The following is a 20,307-nucleotide window of genomic DNA, read 5'->3' on the forward strand; positions in this document are numbered from 1 at the left end:
ATGGGGGAGCAGCGAATGACGCAATGCACATGCCGACATGCACACTTGCTTGTGGAGTTTAAACTTTCGATTGCCGGATTGACCCTACTCCGATTGCAGGACAATTCCCTATGACAGTGGGATCAGATGGCCAGAACCCTACAGACTTGGACTGTCTGCCCCACATTTACAGTGTTTTTTTTTACATGGATATACTCTGAGCTTTTCATAGCAGGTGTAAAGCCTACTAAGCAGTGTAACTCTAATTACTCAAACTGGAGTGTTACAATGGTAACGGCAACAATGTTCACCTCCATCATGGCACTGCTCAGCACACCCTGACCCCTCCCTCATCACCCAGTCAATTGTTCACCCCCTACCCCACCATTCTCAGAAAATGTTGATGCCCCCTTGCGGCTCCCCCTCCCCCGTCACCCTCCAGACAGCGCTCACCACCTCCCAGCACCCACTTTCTCACTTCACCTTGTGGAATCCCTGGCTCCTGTCCAGTCAATAGGGAAATGGGGGTGTTGTGGTAATGTCACTGGCCTCGTAATCCGGAGATCCAGGCCAATGCTCTGGGGAGCTGGGTTCAAATCCCACCACGGCAGCGGCCAGAATTTAAGTTCAATTAATAAACCTGGGCTAGAAATGTCCAGCCGTTGGGATTCTCCGTTCCCGCTGGCAGCGCACCCCTGGTGGCTTGTTTCCCAGTGGCTTGGAGTGGCTTCAATGGGAAATCCCATTGGCAACCGGTTGGAGCAGAGAATCCCGCCGCCGGTGAATGGTGCGCCGCCAAGGAACACGCAGCTGGGGAACCGGAGAATCCCACCCCTGGAATATGAAGCTAGTCTCAGTAACGGCAACGATGACAACTATCATCGATTGTCGTAAAAGCCCATGTGGTTCACCAAAGTCCTTGAGGGAAGTAAATCTGCCGTTCCTACCCAATTCTGGCGTACAGATGTCTCCAGACCAACAGCAATGTGGTTGATTCTTAACTGTCCATTCAAGGAAATTAGGGATGGGCAACAAATGCTGGCTTTGCTCGTGAGGCCCACACCCCATGAAAGAATAAAAGAAAAGAAAATGTTGGAAGAGTCAGCATGGTTGGGGATTACAAGGGTGGGGAGGGTGAGCAGTCTTGGGGGTGAGCCAGTACAGTACTTTTATTGAGCTGGAGTCACTGTAGTAATTCTGGAAAAAACAGGCAACCAATTTGCCCACAGCAAGGTCCCACCAGCAGCAGTGACTATATAATCTGATAACGAGATTTTCTGTGAGGGATAAATATGCTCATGATAGTCTAGATCCATCACTGTGTGACTGACTGGCCCTGGAGTGCACACCTATCACAGTATAATAGCTTGCTGTTTGTGTGTGGTGAGGGGGAAGAGCAGGGGGAGAAGGAGCTAAAAAAAGGGTTGACAGCTGCAGCCCAATGTTATTACCAAGGGGCATGAGCCCAGCACAGGAGCCCTTTGAATGAATGTCATTCAGCATTCGTGAAAGGCAGCGTTAAAGGGCTGCGGTACTTAGGAAACCCAGACCACACAGGATATCCTCTTCCTTGACATATTGGCTAAATGTTTTGAAGGAGAAATGACAACTTTCTCAAAAGCCCCATTATAAAATACTGAAATGTAATTACTTGTGGGAAGTGAGATTACTGCAGTCATCACCCACATTTATACTGCATAGGAAAGTTGCAAAGTCAAATATTAAAAGAAAAAAGTTTCAAATGGTATGCAAAGCTGTTCTATATTTTAAAAAACCCTGCAAATGAAATATGCCCAAGACCGACAGCACACAGTAGAAGCTTTTTCAAAGTCATTATCATGTGATAGAGGTTTAAGCCCCTTAGAATGCAATCACAGTTGCAGCTAATACAGCACATTGATGAGAACTGCAGATCTCGCTGTGTAAATCAAACACACACACATATATCCCAGCTTCAATATTAATCGGGGGGGGGGGGGTAAATCCTGGGAATCCCACAGCTTGGCCCTCCCTTGCTCTGACTGATAAAATTTAAGATGTGACGTCCTTGATGGTAATCGGGACTGCGGCTTTGGTATGTTCATCAGGTCTCTCTGCGCAGGGGTTTTGTCTGTGCCCTCGTATCTGCACTTCAAAAAATTAAAGAGAAGGGGATGTAGCCAGGTTGCCTGATACTAATAAAGTAGCCTGTCTGCCAGGGTAGAAGGTGGTGGTGGTTGGTTAAAAATCAGAGCTGTGGAACCAGATCCAATTTGGCCTGCCTTACTCTGGACCACACAGAGACAGATTTATTAACTGTTGAATATGGTACTCATGCAGGCAAATGAGTTTGCGCCATTAGCGAGACAACAGCATCACAAACTCTCAGTACTTCATTACCTTGCCCACCTCAATCAGATCACGTCCAATAGTCTACAACGAAGCGCGCTGTAAGTTACCTCGTTCTAATTCCCTTCTCTCCTCACACACACGTGTATATATATATACACACACAATGCTGCCACAGTGCTTTAAATTTCATAATCATTGGGTTAATGTATTGGTGCAGATATCCGAGAGGAAGCCAGGAAATAGTTTGCGAATGAAGGATTACACTTGGCATCACATCTTGTTATGTGACACGAAATGAAACCTGCAAAGACATGGCAAGCATATTCATTAAAAGAATTGTGCTAAACCCTACGGCTAACTGACAATGAGAGGCACTGTCCGACACGGGAGTGGGTTTGTTGCTGTGTCCCCCTTCACCTCCCCCAGTCTTGAAGCTGAAATCTCTGACAGGAGCCCTCAACTCACTTCCCCAAAACAAAGCTACAACCCAGATTGCGGATGACATAATGATGTAATCATTTCAAGAGACACAACCTAGCAACCAGGCGTCTAGAGCTGACAGAGCTCCAAGCAATTCAGTCCATTTTTTTCAGTAGGTAAACACGGCAAAGCCGCAGACAAAGATTGCTACTTGCTGAAAATGACCTAGTGCTACAAACCATCTCATGCAGCCGATAGAGTCAGGCCCCACTGTCCTAACATTAACAACTTGTTGTCAATGCAGGGTAACCTTCCACATCAGTCAATATTTGCACTTGTTGAGGCGAGGGCGTCAATATTGGGAAATGAAACTCTTGTTTTGCTCTTGGCACAGAGTCAGCACCAAACAAGCCAGGAATAATGAACAAAATCAGGATAAAGCTCCATATATTGTGCCCATGACAATCTCAGGTCAGGGCCTTCTTCAGACCCTCTTACAGCAGCTTCAATTTACACACTTGCCACACCCTGGGTCCCTCGGAATAAGACACTCAGAATCTCGATGGAATTACAGGTGGTTTTGTATTATGGAATCGTGCCAACATGGAATAGAAAAAAAGAGAAATGCTGCCACAGGCCATCCCAAAATGTTTTACAGCTAATGGAGTGCTCTTGACGTGCAGTCATTATTGTAATGGAGGAAATGCAGCAGCCAATTTGCACACAGCACGCTCCCACTAACAGTAACGTGCCAATGACATTTCAGTTCATTTTTGCCATCTTTCCTTCCCTCCCTGCCTTGGCAAAAGCCAAAATATTTAAAGTTAATTTTGAAGCATAGAGAGGTAGAAACAACCCTTGTCCCCACATGTAGTCACATACCTTTAAGTGAAAATACTTCTTGAAATCTGAATTACTGGGCAGATTTTGCACATCCCCATCAGGCTAGATGCTGATGCAAGGTCAAGATTGTGCTGGGAGTTCGGGCTAATTAGGTGAAAGAGCTGACCTGGCACACTTTAGCTGTTAGCTCAGTGTTCAGTGAGTGAGTTTGGGCCCAGCAGTTAACCATTCGGAGCACAGATTCTGACAGTCGTAAAATACTGATGTTTTATTCCTACGCTTTGAGTTTCCACATGCTATGTTTTGTTGTTCTGTCAGACCAGTTGCACAATTTATTTCAATGATTGTAAGAGGACCAGGTTGGGCCACCTTATGTCACTGCCTCTATGCAGCAAGCACTGAACCAGTTGTTTGCATCATCCTCCTCCTCCAATGCCCTCCGACTATCCAATCAGAACCAGAGCATCTCCAGCAGTGGTCACTTTCCTTTTCCGCACCATTAAGATAACTCCACCCTCTCCCACGAAAGATCTATCCGTGGCCATCTTCTCTTCCTCATACTGCCCCTTGACACCATCAGCAGGCATTGGGGTCAATTATTCTGTGTATGCTGACAACAGCCAGCTCCACCTCTCTCGGTTACTTCACCCTCTACTCAGTCCATCTCATGCAAACACCCTCCTCTTTGTCATTACCACCTTCAGTTTCAACTATTCCAGCATTATCCTGGCTGGCCTCTCATCTTCCAACATTAGTGAAGTTCAGCTCATCCACACCCTTCTGTCTCTGTGCTACCAAGTCCAGCTAACTCATTGCCCTTATCCTTGCTAACCTACAGTGACTAATGTTTTATTGCTCATCTACCTTTTTCCCTTTACCCTTCCATTGGTGGGTTCAGGCTCCACACTCTGGAATCTCTCTGTCTCTTTAAGTACCATGCCCTAAGATGGCATTGCTGACCCTGGACCTCATGTTGATCTTGCCCTGATCGTCTTTGTTGGTGGTATATTCATCCAGCTTGCAAGGCTCTATAGAAATATCATTCTTTGTCCACTAATAGCCCCTTGAAGAGTCCCATGCCAGGGTCATGGTGAAGCCATTGTGGAAGCAGGTTGGTGTAAACTTGGTATAACAATAGTGGATTCAAGCTGCTGGCAGTTGTACACTGCAGGAGGCAACGCCAAATCACTGCAGAACTGGCCTAGCATATCCAAGAGAACAACATTCTGGAATACTCTCCCGAAACCCTTTTTCCTCCTCTCCTCCTTGAAGACTCTCCTTAAAACCCTTGCCTTCATTGGTGCATGTCACTATTCTGCATTAAAGACACTACATAAATACTGCTGAACACCAGGAACAAAAGAGACTGCAAGCTCACAACTGGCGAGGGATGGTGGGGGTGATGGACAGTATTTAAGGTTCAGTACTGGAGCACTTACAGTTCTTAAGACTGCTGGCCCACACCTCACTAGAATCTGCCATTAAATTAGCAATCTCACCCAGATTGGCCACAAAAACGTCTGGTGTGTTGAATAGAAACATTTGTACAACACTGTGCTTTCTGGAGATTGGGGATTCAGATATGGTATTGGACTTTGTGCTACATCAGGCCTGCCCGTATTTGGTACTGGTTGACAAATGTGGAAAAACAGAATGATATTTTTAAATGGATACATGAATTCACCAGAAAAGACAGGAAGGACTGTATATGCCTTAGGAACACAGTGGTCTTTTTTCTAAGCTCCTTCCAAACACTGAATTGGCAGAAATAAAAAATAGCATTAATATTTTATTAATCTTTTAAAAGGAGTTCTGCTACTGTAAGGAGATTTTCTATAATTCCACTAAAAACGTGCTGGTACTTCTTTCATATTTTATAAATAATAAAATGGAGGATAATTATTATTTATGTTAGTATAAATAATGTCTGCAGACAGAAGCTGATGTACTGTACTTTCTGTCTGGTGCATTACATCACCACTTTAATATGTATGCATGACAATTTTATGTGCAGTATATTTTTAAAATACATAACAAATCTCAAAGATATGCAGGATAGAACAGATGGATCTTGTCAAACAATAAATTTTACAGTCCTCTCCCTGTGGCAGGTTTGCATGTGGTGGGGCTGTAAAATTTCCCAGGTAGCCTGCTGATCTGCTCCAACATTGCCGTACGTAAATTTGCAGACAATGTGGACTAGGCTCTCATGACCCAGTTGAATCTTTTAAGTTGCCAATTTTTGACGACTTAAGGACTGCTCCTCAATTTTGAGGGTGGCAGGAGTTCAGGGGTGGGGGAAGAGAGAGAGTAAGTTTACTCTGCTCAGACCGCAGGTGGAAAGTGTGGGAAACCTCTCTCAAGGGCCCCATTTCCACATTAGATGACCCCTTCCCCCAAGACCTGCAGCCACAGGTGCTCCCTTACCCCCATGGCATCTTCACTAAATCCCTGTCCCACACCCAACCTCACTGGGTTTCATATTCTTGCGCCCCCTGCCCCCCCCCCCAAACGAGTCTCATATTCTTGCATCCCCCCCTCGCCTCTCACTCACTTTAAAAAAAAAAATTTAGAGTACCCAATTATTTTTTTTCCCAACTTAAGGGGCAATTTAGCGTGGCCAATCCACTTAAACTGCACAACTTTGTGTTGTGGGGTGAAACCCACGCAAACACGGGAAGAATGTGCAAACTCCACACAGTAACCTAGGGCCGGGATCGAACCCGGGTCCACAGTGCTGTAGGCAGCAGTGCTAACCACTACGCCACCGTGCTGCCCTTCCCCACTCACTTATCTGGTTCTGGCCTTTGGGACTTAAAATTTGAGGACTGCAGACTTGCCAAACAATCAGATTTGGACAGTGAGGGACAGAGGTCCTGTTTCCAGCCAAATAACACTGAATGGTTAAATGGCTATGGAGGCTGCTGTGATGGGCTGGATGTGATGTGTTCCCTGCTGACATTTTGGTGGCAGGTCAGGAAACCCCATCAGAAAAATCCTGCCTGTGGGTACAAACTTCAATACCTGAGAATCACTGCTGTTTAATTTTAAGGAATCCTAATGGATTCAAACAAGACCATCTTTAAAATGAATTTGGGAAGGGGACACATACTTCAATATGTAGATAAATAAATGCTTCCCATTCACAGCTACATTAGTGGAACTGGATTTTTGCATCTTTACACACTGAACACAGGGACATTAGGAACAGGGAAACGCCATTGAGCCCCTGGGCCCTGTTCAGCTCCATCAACACTCAAAAAGCTTAGCACCATCTGCAACAAATAAGTCTGCTTGATTGGCACCCCATCCACCACCTTCACTAACAATGCATAATGACAGCAGTGTAGACCATTTACAAGATGCACTGCAGTAACTCAGCAAAGCTTCTTTGAAGTCCTTCTAAACCCCCATTTCTACCACCTAGAAGGACAGGGGCTGAAGACACATGGGAACATCACTACCTGCAAGTTTCCCTCAAAATCGCACACCATCCTGGCTTGCAAATATACCGCTGTTCCTTCACTGTCGCTGGGTCAGAATCCTGGAACTCCCTCCCTAACAGTACTGAGGGTGCACATGGACCGCAGTGGTTCAAGAAGGCAAGGACAATTAGGGAGGGACAATAAATGCTGGCCAGCAACACTCACATCTCATAAAACAATTTTTAAAATTTAAATTATAGTTGGCCTGCACCTCAGCTCCACTTTTACTCGATAGCCTTTCTTCTACTCTCCCCCCACACCTATTGGCACGTGAGGCATACAAAGCACGTGCTTATGTCTGCTTCCGAGCTAGTATTTTCCTGGAACAGGTCACTAGCCTATCACCAGATGCTATAGCTTGAGAGACATCTCTCTGCATCAAGCATGGTTAATCAGAAGACTCTCCCATTCTTATCACTGCTATAGATAGGCATATTGGAAGGGTTTACAAGTTTGGCTACATTATGAATGTACCCTCCCGGCCATCAAGTCCTGGAGGGGGTCTCAAACCCAAAGGCAAACCACTCTGCTACACAACTTCCACTTGATAACCTAATATAAAAATCTATTTCAGCCTTGAATGCTCCAATTGTCCTCAACCACACCTTTTGAGGCATACAACTTTAGGATCTCCTGATCTCTATGAAAAAGAATGCTTCTGGGTTTTGCTCCTGAATGTCTTGACCAAATAGTTTTATGATCTCATCGGTCTTGGTCCTTCCCACCCAAGGACATCGTTTTTTCACATCACCCTCCTGAATCCCTTGAGAAATTTGACCAGGTATCGCTTGACAAGAAGTTTGAATTAAATCAAACTGCTCACTGAATGCTGGAAATAAAATGATGATAATATTTGAACAGACCTCAAAACAAGCTAAGCCACATAGACAAGCAGATACCAGATGGAATTTCCAATCAGTAGAGATAGGAATGGTCAAGTTAGAAAGGCAAAGGAAGAAAAGAAAGAGTTTGTACATACATAGCACCTTTCAGAACCTTAGGATGTTGCAAAGTGCTTTAAAGATGATTAAGTATTTTTTAAGTGTCACTATTGTAATGTAGAAAAGAGCTTAAACAGGGTACTCACTCCGGTTCATTATCCAGTGACCCATTTTGGGCCTATGCATGGGCGGATGCTGGACAGGAACAGGGTTAGCTTTGCTGCCATGTTGCATTCGCTCTGTCCACCCCACACCTATCTGAGGCCAAATAACTTGCAAGCACTCACCATCAAGACCCACACACATAAGATGCTGGAAGTCAAGCACACTTTCAACATCTCAAGGGAAGAACGGGAAAGGAAAGAGAATATAAAAAAAATCAGGAAGGGATAAAATTTTGAGAGAGTTGCTGCATGGAGATCAGGGTCTGATCAGCACGAGTGTTTCAGATTTCAATGCTCAACAAGACCACCCACATAACATCAATGTTAAGCACGCTGTTACACTCAAGATGTATTGGTCAGGCTTCATTGAACATGGCCCCAGTCAAAGTGTTGTGCACTCGGGGTAATCTTGGGATTTATAGAGGCTCTGGGCCAGCGTAATAAAACCAGAGGCAAAGCATTCCATTTTCTTCTGCCATGTTCTCCTCTCTTCTCCCCTTCCCTCCAGTCTCAAAGGTGTTGGCTCCTTGCTGAGTCCGATTCTGTGGGTATCACTCACTCACATCCAAGTAGCCATTATTTTTTAAAGTATTTTTATTCCAAATTTTCAATATTTTTACAAATTACAACAAACACAATTCCCCCCAATACATTATGCCCCTTCCTCCCTCCCTCCCCCACCCTCCAACAGTGAAAGGTAACCAATTCTCTAAAACGCAAAGTGAACAAACCCCAACCCCAACTATTGTAGAACCCATCAGTTGCCGCCGCCCCCCGGCAGAGCAAATTTCACTTTCTCCGGGGCTAGAAACTCCAGCATGTCCCCCTGCCACGCCGAGGCACAGGGTGGAGAAGCCGACCTCCACCCCAATAGACCCGCCTGCGAGCAATCAGCGAGGCGAAGACTAAAACATCTGCCTCACACCGACTGCAGCTCCAGTCGGTCCAACACCACGAATATGGCTTCGAGGGGACCGGGCTGCAGACCCACATGCAGAACCCCCAAAATGGTGCTGAAAACCCATCCTCCAAACCCTTTGCAGCTTCAGGCAGGCCCAAAACATATGTACATGGTTCGCAGTGCCCCTTCCACATCTCTCACAGATGTCCTCCACCTCTTTGAACAGCCGCTCATCCTAGATTTTGTAAGGTGCGCCTTGTACTCTATGTTCTATGTACATTACCTTCAGCTGTATTTGGCCCAGCCTAGCATCCACAAAGTCAAGGCGTTTACCCTCCATTGCACCTCACCATAATCCCTCCTCCAGCACCGCCCCCAGCTCCTCCATGGACACCTTATCCTCCGCCCAAATCCTCCTGTAAATTGCTGAAATGACCCCTCTCTCCAACAGCGAGGCGCAGGCGCTATCGGAAAGATCTTCCTCTGAAAAATCCCGCACCTGCGTATACCTGAAACCTTTGCCCCACCAATTCAAACTTCTCCTTCAGCTCCTCCAAACTCGCAAACCGCCCTCCCAGGCACAGATCCTTCATCCCCTTCGCTTCCCATCCCTGGAACCTCGCATCCATCGTCCCCGGCTCAAGCTCATGATTCCCTTAATTGGCATCCCCCCTGGCCCCACTACTAACTTAAAATGCTGCCGAAACTGCCTCCAGATTGTCAGCGTAGCTACCACTGCCGGATTCACCGAATACTTCCCTAGAGCCATCAGGAGCGGTGCCGTTGCCAGGGCCTGCAAGCCCGAACCCCAACATGAACCTGCCTCCATCCTCACCCACAAAAGCCCCCACCCTCCCTATTCCATCACTGAACCCTCTCTGCATTCATGCCCAATAATAATACATTAAATTCGGGAGGCCTAGCCCCCCCTCTGCCGTCCCCTATGCAGTATCATCTTCCTTATCCGCGCCACCTTCCTCTCCCAACCAAACGAGGAGATGAGCCTGACAGCCACCTGAAATATGTTACAGCAAAAAGACCGGCAGACACTGAAATAAAAGCAAGAATCGCGGTAAAATATGCATCTTTACTGCCTGTACCCGGCCCGCCAATGACAAAGAAAGATTGTCCCATCTCAACAAATCTGCCTTCACCCTCCCCACCAAGCTAGAGAAATTGAACTCCAGAGACCTGCCCAATCCTAGGTCACCTGTACCCCCAGATACCTGAAGTGAGACGCTGCCAGACAAAATGGCAGCTCCCACTCCCGCAGAGGAGACTATAAAGAACTCATTTTTCATTAAATTCAATTTACATCTTGAAAACGTCTCAAATTTCTGAAGCAATCCCATTATGTCCCCCACTGACAAACACATCTCCGAAATATACAATAACAAGTCATCCGCATACAAGGACACCCTATGCTCCACCCCCAATCCTCCCTTACTGTCCCCTTCCACAAACCCAGCTTCTCAGCGCAATGACCAAGGGCTCTATAGCCAATGCAAACAGAAGGGGGACATAGAGCAATACAAACAGAAGGACATAGAGCACCCATGCCTTGTTCGGCGTGGTGGCACAGTTGTTAGCACTGCTGCCTCAGAGCTCCAGGGTCCTGGATTCAATTCCGGCCTCAGGTGACTGTCTGGATAGAGTTGCACTTTCTCCCCGTGTCTGCGTGGGTTTCCTCTGGGTGCTCCGCTTTCGTCCCACAGTCCAAAGATGTGTAGGTTAGGTGGATTGGCCATGCTAAATTGCCCCACAGTGTCCAAAACGTTAGATGGGGTCACTGGGTTACAGGGATAGGGTGGGGGCATGAGCTTAAGTAGGATGTTCTTTCCAAGGGCCAGTGCAAACTCAATGGACAAAATGGCCTCTTTCTGCACTGTAAATGTTTTGATTCTCTGTTCCCCGGTACAATGCAAAGTACCCTGAATTCATATTATTCGTGCACATGCCCGAATACCGGCTCTTTATACAACACCTGCACCCACGCCACAAACTTCAATCCAGTCCCAAATTCCTCCAACAAATAACTCCACTCCACCCGATCAAACGCCTTCTCTGCATCTAAAGCCACCACCTCCTCCGTCTCCCTCCCCACTGCCGGAGAAAGCATCACATTCAGCAGCCTCCTCACAATCAATGACAACTGCCAAGTAGCCATTATTGAGCAAGGACACGGACGGGTCTCATCAGGCATGAAATCATGGAAAATATCCTCACAAACACACAGGAACATGCACTTGGGGCATGGTTCACTGAATAATATTCAGAGGCAGCAATCCTATCTGATATTCCACTTAAACATCAAGGGTCACGGAGGGGGACTGTACTATGTCTTCCGCTGCCCCAGGTGGAACCAGCTAACTAAGCATTGATTGCGGTGGGTTAAACGTAGGCCCTAGTCTCCTCCTCTCAACGTCCTCCCCAAACCCCCTCCCCGCCATCCACTGCCTCCCATCATCCTCCAACCCCACTTTTCTCCCTCCGTCTCGGGTGCTGACTGTTACCGTTCCTAGATTATGAGTCGGCCATTCAATTAGACCACCGATCTGTACCTTAACAGCACTTAGCCACCCTCGTTCCATAACCCTTAATAGCTTTACCTAAATCCATTAAATTCCAGTTTTGAAATTTCCAATTGACATAATCTCAACAACCTTTTGGGGACAGAGTTCCAGATTTCCACAATCATCCATGTGAAATAGTGCTTCCTGGCAACCCAGCTCTATTGTGGACTCTACCACCAGAAGAAATTGTGTGTCTCTCTCTCCCCTATTCTCCTTTCGACAACTTAAACACCTCAATTATATCACTCCTTAATCATCCGTACCGGAGGGAATACAAATGTGGTCGATGCAACCCAACCTCATAATTTAACCCTGCCAGCCCAGGTATAATTCAGGTCTATCTGTGTACCCTTCCAAGGCCAATACATCCTTCCTGGGCTGTGATGCTCAGAACCGAAGGCAGTGCTTCCGATGAGATCTAACTCGAGGTTTCTGCAATCGCAGCCTCTTCGTGTCCCTGAGCCATTTTCTTCTACTCGGGCAACAATTCCTTTGCTCGGGCAGTACGGTGGCGCAGTGGTTAGCAGGTTTGATCCCGGTCCTGGGTCACTGTCCATGTGGAATTTGCACATTCTCCCTGTGTTTGCGTGGGTTTCACCCCCACAACCCAAAGATGTGCAGGGTAGGTGAATTGGCCACGCTAAATTGCCCCTTGATTGGAAGAAATGAATAGGGTACTCTAAATTTTTTAATTTTTTTTAAACAATTCCTTTGCTGCTGGACCAGTGGTTCCAACCTTTTAGCTGTCATGGCACACCTTTATACTATAAAAAATCTTGACGCACACCGCTGATATTCTCCAAATGAACTTGTTTCTAATTTAGGTTCCGGCTTTACTTTCAAGTAGTCCATCGCCGGCATTTTACTTTCCGTAATTTGTAAAGCAGTTTGGTAAAATTCTCCAGCGCAGGACTAAATTAGGAAAGGGCCCCAACATTCTAAGGAAGAAAAAAAATATATGATTGGAGAAACCTGGACAGGGGGAGACAGTGGCGCAGTGTTGTCGTCACTGGACCAGTAATTCAGATACCCAGGGTAATGTTCTGGGGACAGGAGTCCGAATCCCGCCAGTGCAGATGGTGAAATTTGAATTCAATAAAAATCTGGAATTAAACGTCTAATGACAACCATGAAACCATTAAGTAACCAATTATTCTTTTCCAGTTAAGGGCAATTTAGCATGGTCAGTCCACCTAACCTGCACATCTCCATGAAACCATTGTTGATTGTTGTACAAACCCATCTGGTTCACTGATGTCCTTTAGGGAAGGAAATTTGTCGTCCTTATCTGGTCTGGCCTACATGTGACTCCAGACCCACAGCAATGTGGTTGACACTTAAATGCCCTCAGGGATAGGCAACAAATTCCAGCCTGGCCAGCGGCACCCTGGGAAAGCTTCCATATTTATTAGCGGGAGCCTGTGAAGGCAAATGGGCCCAGACCACCGATTGTAGCTGTTAGTCAGGTAAGCAGGAGCTCCCAAACAGGGGCTTCCTGAGCCCCATATATGGGGCACATGCGTCAGAGGTTGGGCTGAGTGGAACGTGCCCGGAGCAGGCTGCGGCACACTTGCAAGGTTCTTGTGGCACACAGGTTGAAAAGCACTGCACTAGACCATTGGGTGAGCAGCCTCTGTAAATCTCCACTGATTTTAACACTGTTTCAAGAAAATATTGTAAATGTTCAAACAAGATAATTGCTGTTTGTGAGAGAACATTCCCCATGCTGAAATTTGCTGACCGGTTATTGCGCCATAATTCATGGACGGTTGGGAAGTTCAGTATTGCGTTGGTGTCACGAGGGAGCGGTTGAAGGTCATGGTGATATTCGCTGCATTGCTTGGTTTTGTCTTTTCTAGGGTGGATTACCATATGTTTACACTGCAACAGCTGTATCTGTGCAAAGTGAAATCACCTCACAGCAATGCTGCTATTGTAGTCCACGTGCACCCTTAAATCGTTTTTGGGGCAAGATCTTAAACCACAATCCTGAATATCCTATCAGGTGGGCGCAAACGATCCCATTGGACTCTTTGAGGAAGTGGGGGGGGGGGGGTACTACCCTGTGTCCTGGCCAACATTTACCCCTCAACTAACACCGAAAACAAACTATGTGGCAATTATTGCATTTGATTACACTTCAAAAGTACTTAATTGGCTGTGAAGTGCTTTAGGATGTCATCCAGAGGTTATGAAAGCCACTGTAGAATTGAATCCCTTTTTTGAAAAAACTACACCTCATTATTGAGAAATATTTACGGAATGCTTTCTCATGGCGCACTTTTCACAAATATCAATGTCTTGCAGACCTGAAGCAACTGGCTGTCTTCAAAGTTCTTCCTTCACAACAACTTGCATTTCTTAGCACCTTTTAAGATTGCAAAATATTCAAATATGATCCACAGGAACGTTACCAGAAAATAATTAAATCTGAGCCACTTAAGGGGATGTTAGGGCAGACGACCATATGTTTGGTTTTAAGGGATGTCTTAATGGAAGAGAGCGGTGAGGAGATGGAAAGATTTAGGGAGTAAATTTCAGACCTTAGGGCCTGGGCAGAATAGACATGACTGTCAATAATGTGACAAAGCAAGTGGGGGATACAGAAGGCCAGTTTTGGAGGAGTGCAGAGATCTGAGAGAGAGATAGGAATCTGGGTAATAATAATAATCTTTATTGTCACAAGTAGACTTACATTAACACTGCAATGAAGCTATTGTGAAAAGGCCCTAGTCTCATATTCCGGCGCCTGTTCGGGTACACAGAGGGAGAAATCAGAATGTCCAAATTACCTAATAGCATGTCTTTCAGGACTTGTGGGAGGAAACCGGAGCACCCGGAAGAAACCCACAAAGACGCGGGGAGAACGTGCAGACTCCGCACAGACTGTGATCCAAGCTGGGAATCGGACCTGGGACCCTGGCCCTGTGAAGTCATAGTGCTAACCACTATGCTACCGTGCTGCCCTAACACCTAACTGCCGTAACCTGCAGGGCTACAGACCATATGCTGGAAAGTGGGATTAGGCTGGGTGTCCTGTTTTTCAGCAGGGCCAAGTGGCCCCTTTCTCTGCTGTCAAAGTCTTTCCAGATGTAGGGCTGAAAGAGGTTACAGAGACAAGGCATGGGACAGAAGGTAGAGGGAACTTCAAAATCCTCCCAAACTCAGGTAGTAAGCCATAGAACCCCTACAGTGCAGAAGGATGCCATTCAGCCCATCAAGTCTGCACTGACCTTCTGAAAGAGCACCCCACCCTACCCTCGCTTTATCCCCCATAAACCCACCTAACCTTGGACTGTGGGAGGAAACCGGAGCACCAGGAGGAAACTGAGAGACACTGCAAACTCCGCAGTTACCGAAGGCCAAAATTGAACCCGGGTCTCTGGTGCTGTGAGGCAGCAGTGCTAACCACTGTGCCAGAAACTGATTGCGCCTGGAGGCATATATGGGCCAGCACATGGAAATGTTGAGGTCTCAGCCTTTGGTCAGGGTAGGCAACCATGTGTCTCAGTCACTTGAAAATGACAGCTAATGGGGAAAAAAAAGAAAGAGTATAAAGGTAGGTGTGACAACATATCACGCTCTCTTTGAGGTGCCAGTTTGTCAAGCGTGGTCGAGGCTGCTGAACCAATCAAGGGGAGGGTTATGTGGGGGAGAGAAGGGTTGGTTGGAGGGGGTGTGGCCCAGCACATTGGCAAGAAGGATTTTGTTGGCACTTGGTGCCCAAAAACTCAGCTCTGCTCAGAATTTGTTTTCCATTCAGGATAGATGTCTGAATTGAATGCAATCTCAAGGTTCTGCTGAGGAACAGTATCTGTAGAGGTGATGTTAACTGCATTCGCAGATGAATGGTTGTCTTCGAGGAGGTTCTATTTCGCAACTGTTCTCTATGTAATGTAAATTTTAATTTTTGAAACTATTCTTCACGTGTACTTGTGGTGATTTGAAAACAAATCACTGTCGATGCCAGCCCAGGTATATTTCGGGGTGTTGTTAGAAAGCCTAATGAGCACAAAACAAGCTGATAGAAGTTCCCAGTATGAGCGCAAAAGGGTGGAAATCAGAAATAACAGACTGCGTGATGACAGCAATGAGAGAAACAGCTGGACTGCTTTGCCTGTTGTCTGTTTTGCTATTCAGGGGCTGCAGTAAAAGCAAAATGATCGAGGCCACACCGGTTTTCAACAGAAGAATTGATGGGATCGCAGGATGGCAGTGCAATAAAAATGGTATTTATCAGTCAGTGAAAAGCAGTGCCCACTTCCATCCTGGTAAACATGTATTGCAATCCAACCAACCGGACTGATAAACATTGATGGTATAAGAGAGAATTTTGCATGAAGACAGTTATTTTCACTATTTCAGCCAGTACAATCCAATGGTCCCGGAAATTACGAGGGACCTGTTTGACAAGCAACACAATTGCGTACCCCCATGCATTTTAATTGCACATGGTTTTAACATCCACATGCCTACTACTTTTTCCCCTGAAGCCTCTACCCTTCTAATAAACACGGTGAGGTTTTTTTTGAGAGGGAGGTTACCTATCCAATCGAATCCTCTTTGAAACAAGGGACATATTCAAGGCGATTAAAGGATTAGATAAATGAAAGCTTTCCAAAAAAAATTGACAAAGCTTTAATGATGCATTCTGCAAAATGCAGACATCAGGTTACAGGATCTGCTCTTTCCAGCCCCCACCCACCCCTTAAATCAAATGCGCAATAGTCATTAAATTCACAGTATCCGTTTGCAAACCACGTATTGCAAATCATGCATACAGAGAGAGAGGCGATGGAATTCAACGTCTGTGTAGCTAAAGGTGGAAGGTTCCTTTTCAGATGAAACCCTCATTTCCCCCCCTCAACACACCTCTGCACCAATTTAAGATCCATATCCCACAAGCAGGTCAATTTTGGGCGTCACTATGACAGCCGTGTGAGCAGCAAGCCATCAAGCAGATTTTTAATACACACACAACCGTCTTCGATTGCATACGTGATAATGTTACTACATTGCACTGACATTCCCTTTGCCAGCAATGCCAGCCACGGGCTTCTCGTCCTGCGGTCATTGAGAGAGAGAGCTAGGTGGTCAGCCCTTGCCACCTCCCAGCAATGAGCGGGACTGGCACTGCTGTTGGATGCACCACCATCCTGCAATATTGCCTTGCATTATCACATCCCCTAGCCTCCAAACGGGAGCAGGGCACTTGGGATGTTAAAGCCCAGATATGCCTGGAGGGGGCTCAAACGCCCACTGCCGAATGGCCGAGACGGTGAAAGACACATATCTGGGGCGAGCCCTTTCATTTATTTATTTATCTTTTTAAAAAGAGAGACTCACCTCCTTTACTTCCGGGAACTCCCCTTCTTATTTTCCATGGACAAGCCTTCTTGCAATTTCACCCCGTGCGGCCAGTGGGAGATGGCCCGAGATTTCTTGCAAAGAAATTAATCATGGAAGAAATGCGAAATGAGCGTTATTGCATTCCAGCTTGCCGCAAAGCTGCTATTCTGCCGGATTGGCTGGCTGCGAGTTGGCCATTAGGAATAGCAAAACAGAAGGTGCAAGAGAAGCAGCAGTGAGCTGGGGATGAAGTCATTCTCTTCTGAAAAAAAACACAGGATGGCGTCATTGGCAACCAATCAGGAGCAGCCTCTGGTGGCTGGGTGACGTCAGGCTCTTCTGCCGAGCCCTGGGTGCAGATTAAAGGGAGCTCGCCCTCCACCGCACTGCCACACTCTTAAAGCAGCAGGCTCCCTTTCTGCACATTCTCAACGCTGCTGACTCAAACCGGCGGAGATCCCAAAAGGCTCAGCCACACTGCACATAGTTAACACCCAGCTTCAGTATTTGATCAGACTATTTTTTACCTTTAGCCCAATATTTCTCCCTCCAAGCCATTCACCATCCTGACTTGGAAATATATTATGGCTCCTTCACTTGTCGCTGGGATAAAATCCTGGAACTCCCTCCCTAACAGCTCTGTGGGTGTACCTACACCCACATTGACTGCAGCAGTTCAAGAAGGTAGCCCACACCAATTTATCAAGAGCTATTAGGGACGGGCAATGAATGCTGGCTTAGTCAGCGAAGCCCACAGCCTTCGAATAAAAAACATAGGGCTGAATTCTCCGCCGTTTGGATTCTCCGTTTTGCTGGCAGCCCAGGAGTTTCCCAACAGCGGGGGCTGCCCAACAATGGGAAACCCCATTGACCAGCCAGCAAAACGGAGAATCCCGACGGCATGCCACACCAGAAATCCGGTGGGTTGGGACGGAGAAACCCACCCATAATATTCCTTTAAAGATTGGGATGTTCACAGGATAGGAAATATGGGGCGGGATTCTCCCATTCGGCGCCAGAGTGTTCAAGCCATCGGAAACGCCGTCGCGTTTCACGACGGCATGTACGGGCCGCTGGGAGAACCGATTCTGGCCCCTATAGGGTTCATGCTGCTCCAGTCTCCCATCCCGGGGCGAAATGCGCACCGCGGGATCCGCGCATGCGCAGTAGTGCTGCGCGCGACAACCCACGGATGAATGGTGACCTCCCTCAACGTGCCGGCCCCGACGCAACATGGCGCGGGAGTTTAGGGGTTGGCGCGGAAGAAAATAGGCCCGGGGAGCGAGAGGCCGGCCCACCGATCGGTGGGCCCCGATCGTGGGCCAGGCCCCACCAGAGGCCCCCCTGGGGTTGGAGCCGCCCCCCACACAGGCCACCCCCTCACCCCCCCCACAGTGTTCCCACCTGCTGCGACCAGGTGTGGATGGCGCCGGTGGGACTCTGCCTTTTTAGAGCGGCCGCTCGGCCCATTCGGGCTGGAGAATCGGCGGACCGCCTACGTACAGCGGCCCGTGATCGGCGGTGCGCCAAATGCGCCGGTGCCAATGGCACCGATTATCCGCTCTGCGGAGAATCGCGTGCCAGCGTCGGGGCGGTGTGGCCCTGTTGCGGGGATTCTCCAGCCCGGCCCCGGGCTGGGAGAATCCCGCCCACGATAACAATGTGATTTGCATATTACATTTTTTTTGAAGGGGGGGTAGGCACAGTTATCACCTTGCCCACATAGTTATTCTTCATCTGCAGGTCTCAGGGGCTGTTGAACTATAGGGCAGAGGAGGCAACCATAACTAAGCCCAATCACAGCCTTAACCTTCTCAGTAGATATGTAAATGTTACCATCTTGTAGATGGTTCATTACACTGCCTGAAGGATGCCATGCCATAGGGAAGGACACACGGAATTGGCATGGCTGTCACCATTCATGTGCTTTATGCCGAACAAATAAGTTTAATCTACTCAAATCATTTTGAATAAAAAGGCAAAATAAATTTAATCATATTGTTGTCATATTTCCTATCATTCTGTGGACATCCAATCTTTAAAGGAACATTATTTTTTTATTCGAGGGATGTGGGCTTTGCTGACTAAGCCATCCCTACTTGCCCTTGAGAAATTGGTGGGGGCTGCCTTGTTGAACTGCTGCAGTCGATATGCTGTTGGTACACCCACAGAGCTGTTAGTGGGTAGTTCCAGGATTTTGACCCAGCAACAGTTAAGGAACGATAATATATTTCCAAGTCAGGATGGTGAATGTCTTGGAGGGAAATGTCCAGGTTGTGATGTTTCCCTGCATCGGCTGCCCTTGTCATTTTAGATGGTCGTGGGTTTGGAAAGCGCTGTCTAAGGAACCTTAGTGAGTTCCTGCAGTGAATCTTGTAAATGGTACACACTGTTGCCAATGTGCGTCGGTGGTAGAGGGAATAGATGTTTAAGAAAGGGGTGCCAATCACACGGTTTGTTTTGTTCTGGATGGTGTCGCATTTCTTGAGTGTTGTTTATTAAATGTGTAGGCTATTTTTGTATTTTAAGAAGGACAGCAGTTATCTAGATATTTATAAATGGACAGTTGTAGGGCATTTTAAAGTGCCAATGATATGTAGCTTTTAGGGGCTAGTACAGCACACATTTTATTGTTTCACATTTAAAAAAAAAAAGTTCTTTATTTTACCACATGTTTGCTCTTCGGGGGAAAAGGTTTTAATTTTGGGTTATTCCTCGGGGATAATATTGCTTGTTCATTCTTGTTGCAAAATACAGATACATTGCCTTCACTTCACAAGCAAGATTGTTTCCTGATTGCTGGATGTCCAATTCCAGGGGAACGGCACAGCAGGTTGTAACCTGAACCTAAGTCCTGCTTTCCTATGTTCCATGTTAAAAAAAACCCCAGGTGATTTCAGCATCAGTTCCGTGTCATTTTTACTGACTAAACAGGAACCTTGTCCCAATCAGCCTGTGGAGGTGGCAATCACTGGAACAATAATGTCTTCTCGGGGATCCCCTTGATTGATGTCACCAGAATGCATCATCTTTAGATCTCTTGTGAGGAGCCTGAAAGATATAAAACCAACATAAAGTGTGGTTTTCTAGTCACTATTTATACAAGTGCACTTCCTGTGTCCTTATTCATAGTATGCCAAATATAATGCTGTTTTTCATTGATGGATACTTTAAACTGTATATAAAGATGGAAAATTATTTGTGCACCACATTATCACACTTCTTAGAAAGTCCCAAATGCTTCCCATCCAATGAACGACCTTCTGAAGTTTAGTCATTGCTTTTATGTCAATGCTTTTAATGCACAAACTGTTATTGTAA

The 20,307-nt window shown here is 46.6% G+C and overlaps 1 protein-coding gene across 1 annotated transcript in view; it reads right to left on the reverse strand.

Annotated features, from left to right (window-relative positions):
• The window catches only part of LOC140430999 (dual specificity protein phosphatase 8-like), a 326,424-nt gene extending 309,197 nt beyond the window's left edge, over positions 1 to 17,227 (reverse strand). Inside the window, exon 1 of the mRNA XM_072518888.1 lies at positions 16,984 to 17,227. The gene's annotated coding sequence lies outside the window, so the exon portion shown is untranslated. The remainder of the gene's footprint in view (positions 1 to 16,983) is intronic.
• Between the last annotated feature and the right edge of the window lie 3,080 nt (positions 17,228 to 20,307).

This window comes from Scyliorhinus torazame, chromosome 10, assembly GCF_047496885.1.
Source record: "Scyliorhinus torazame isolate Kashiwa2021f chromosome 10, sScyTor2.1, whole genome shotgun sequence".
Lineage (NCBI taxonomy): Eukaryota > Metazoa > Chordata > Chondrichthyes > Carcharhiniformes > Scyliorhinidae > Scyliorhinus > Scyliorhinus torazame.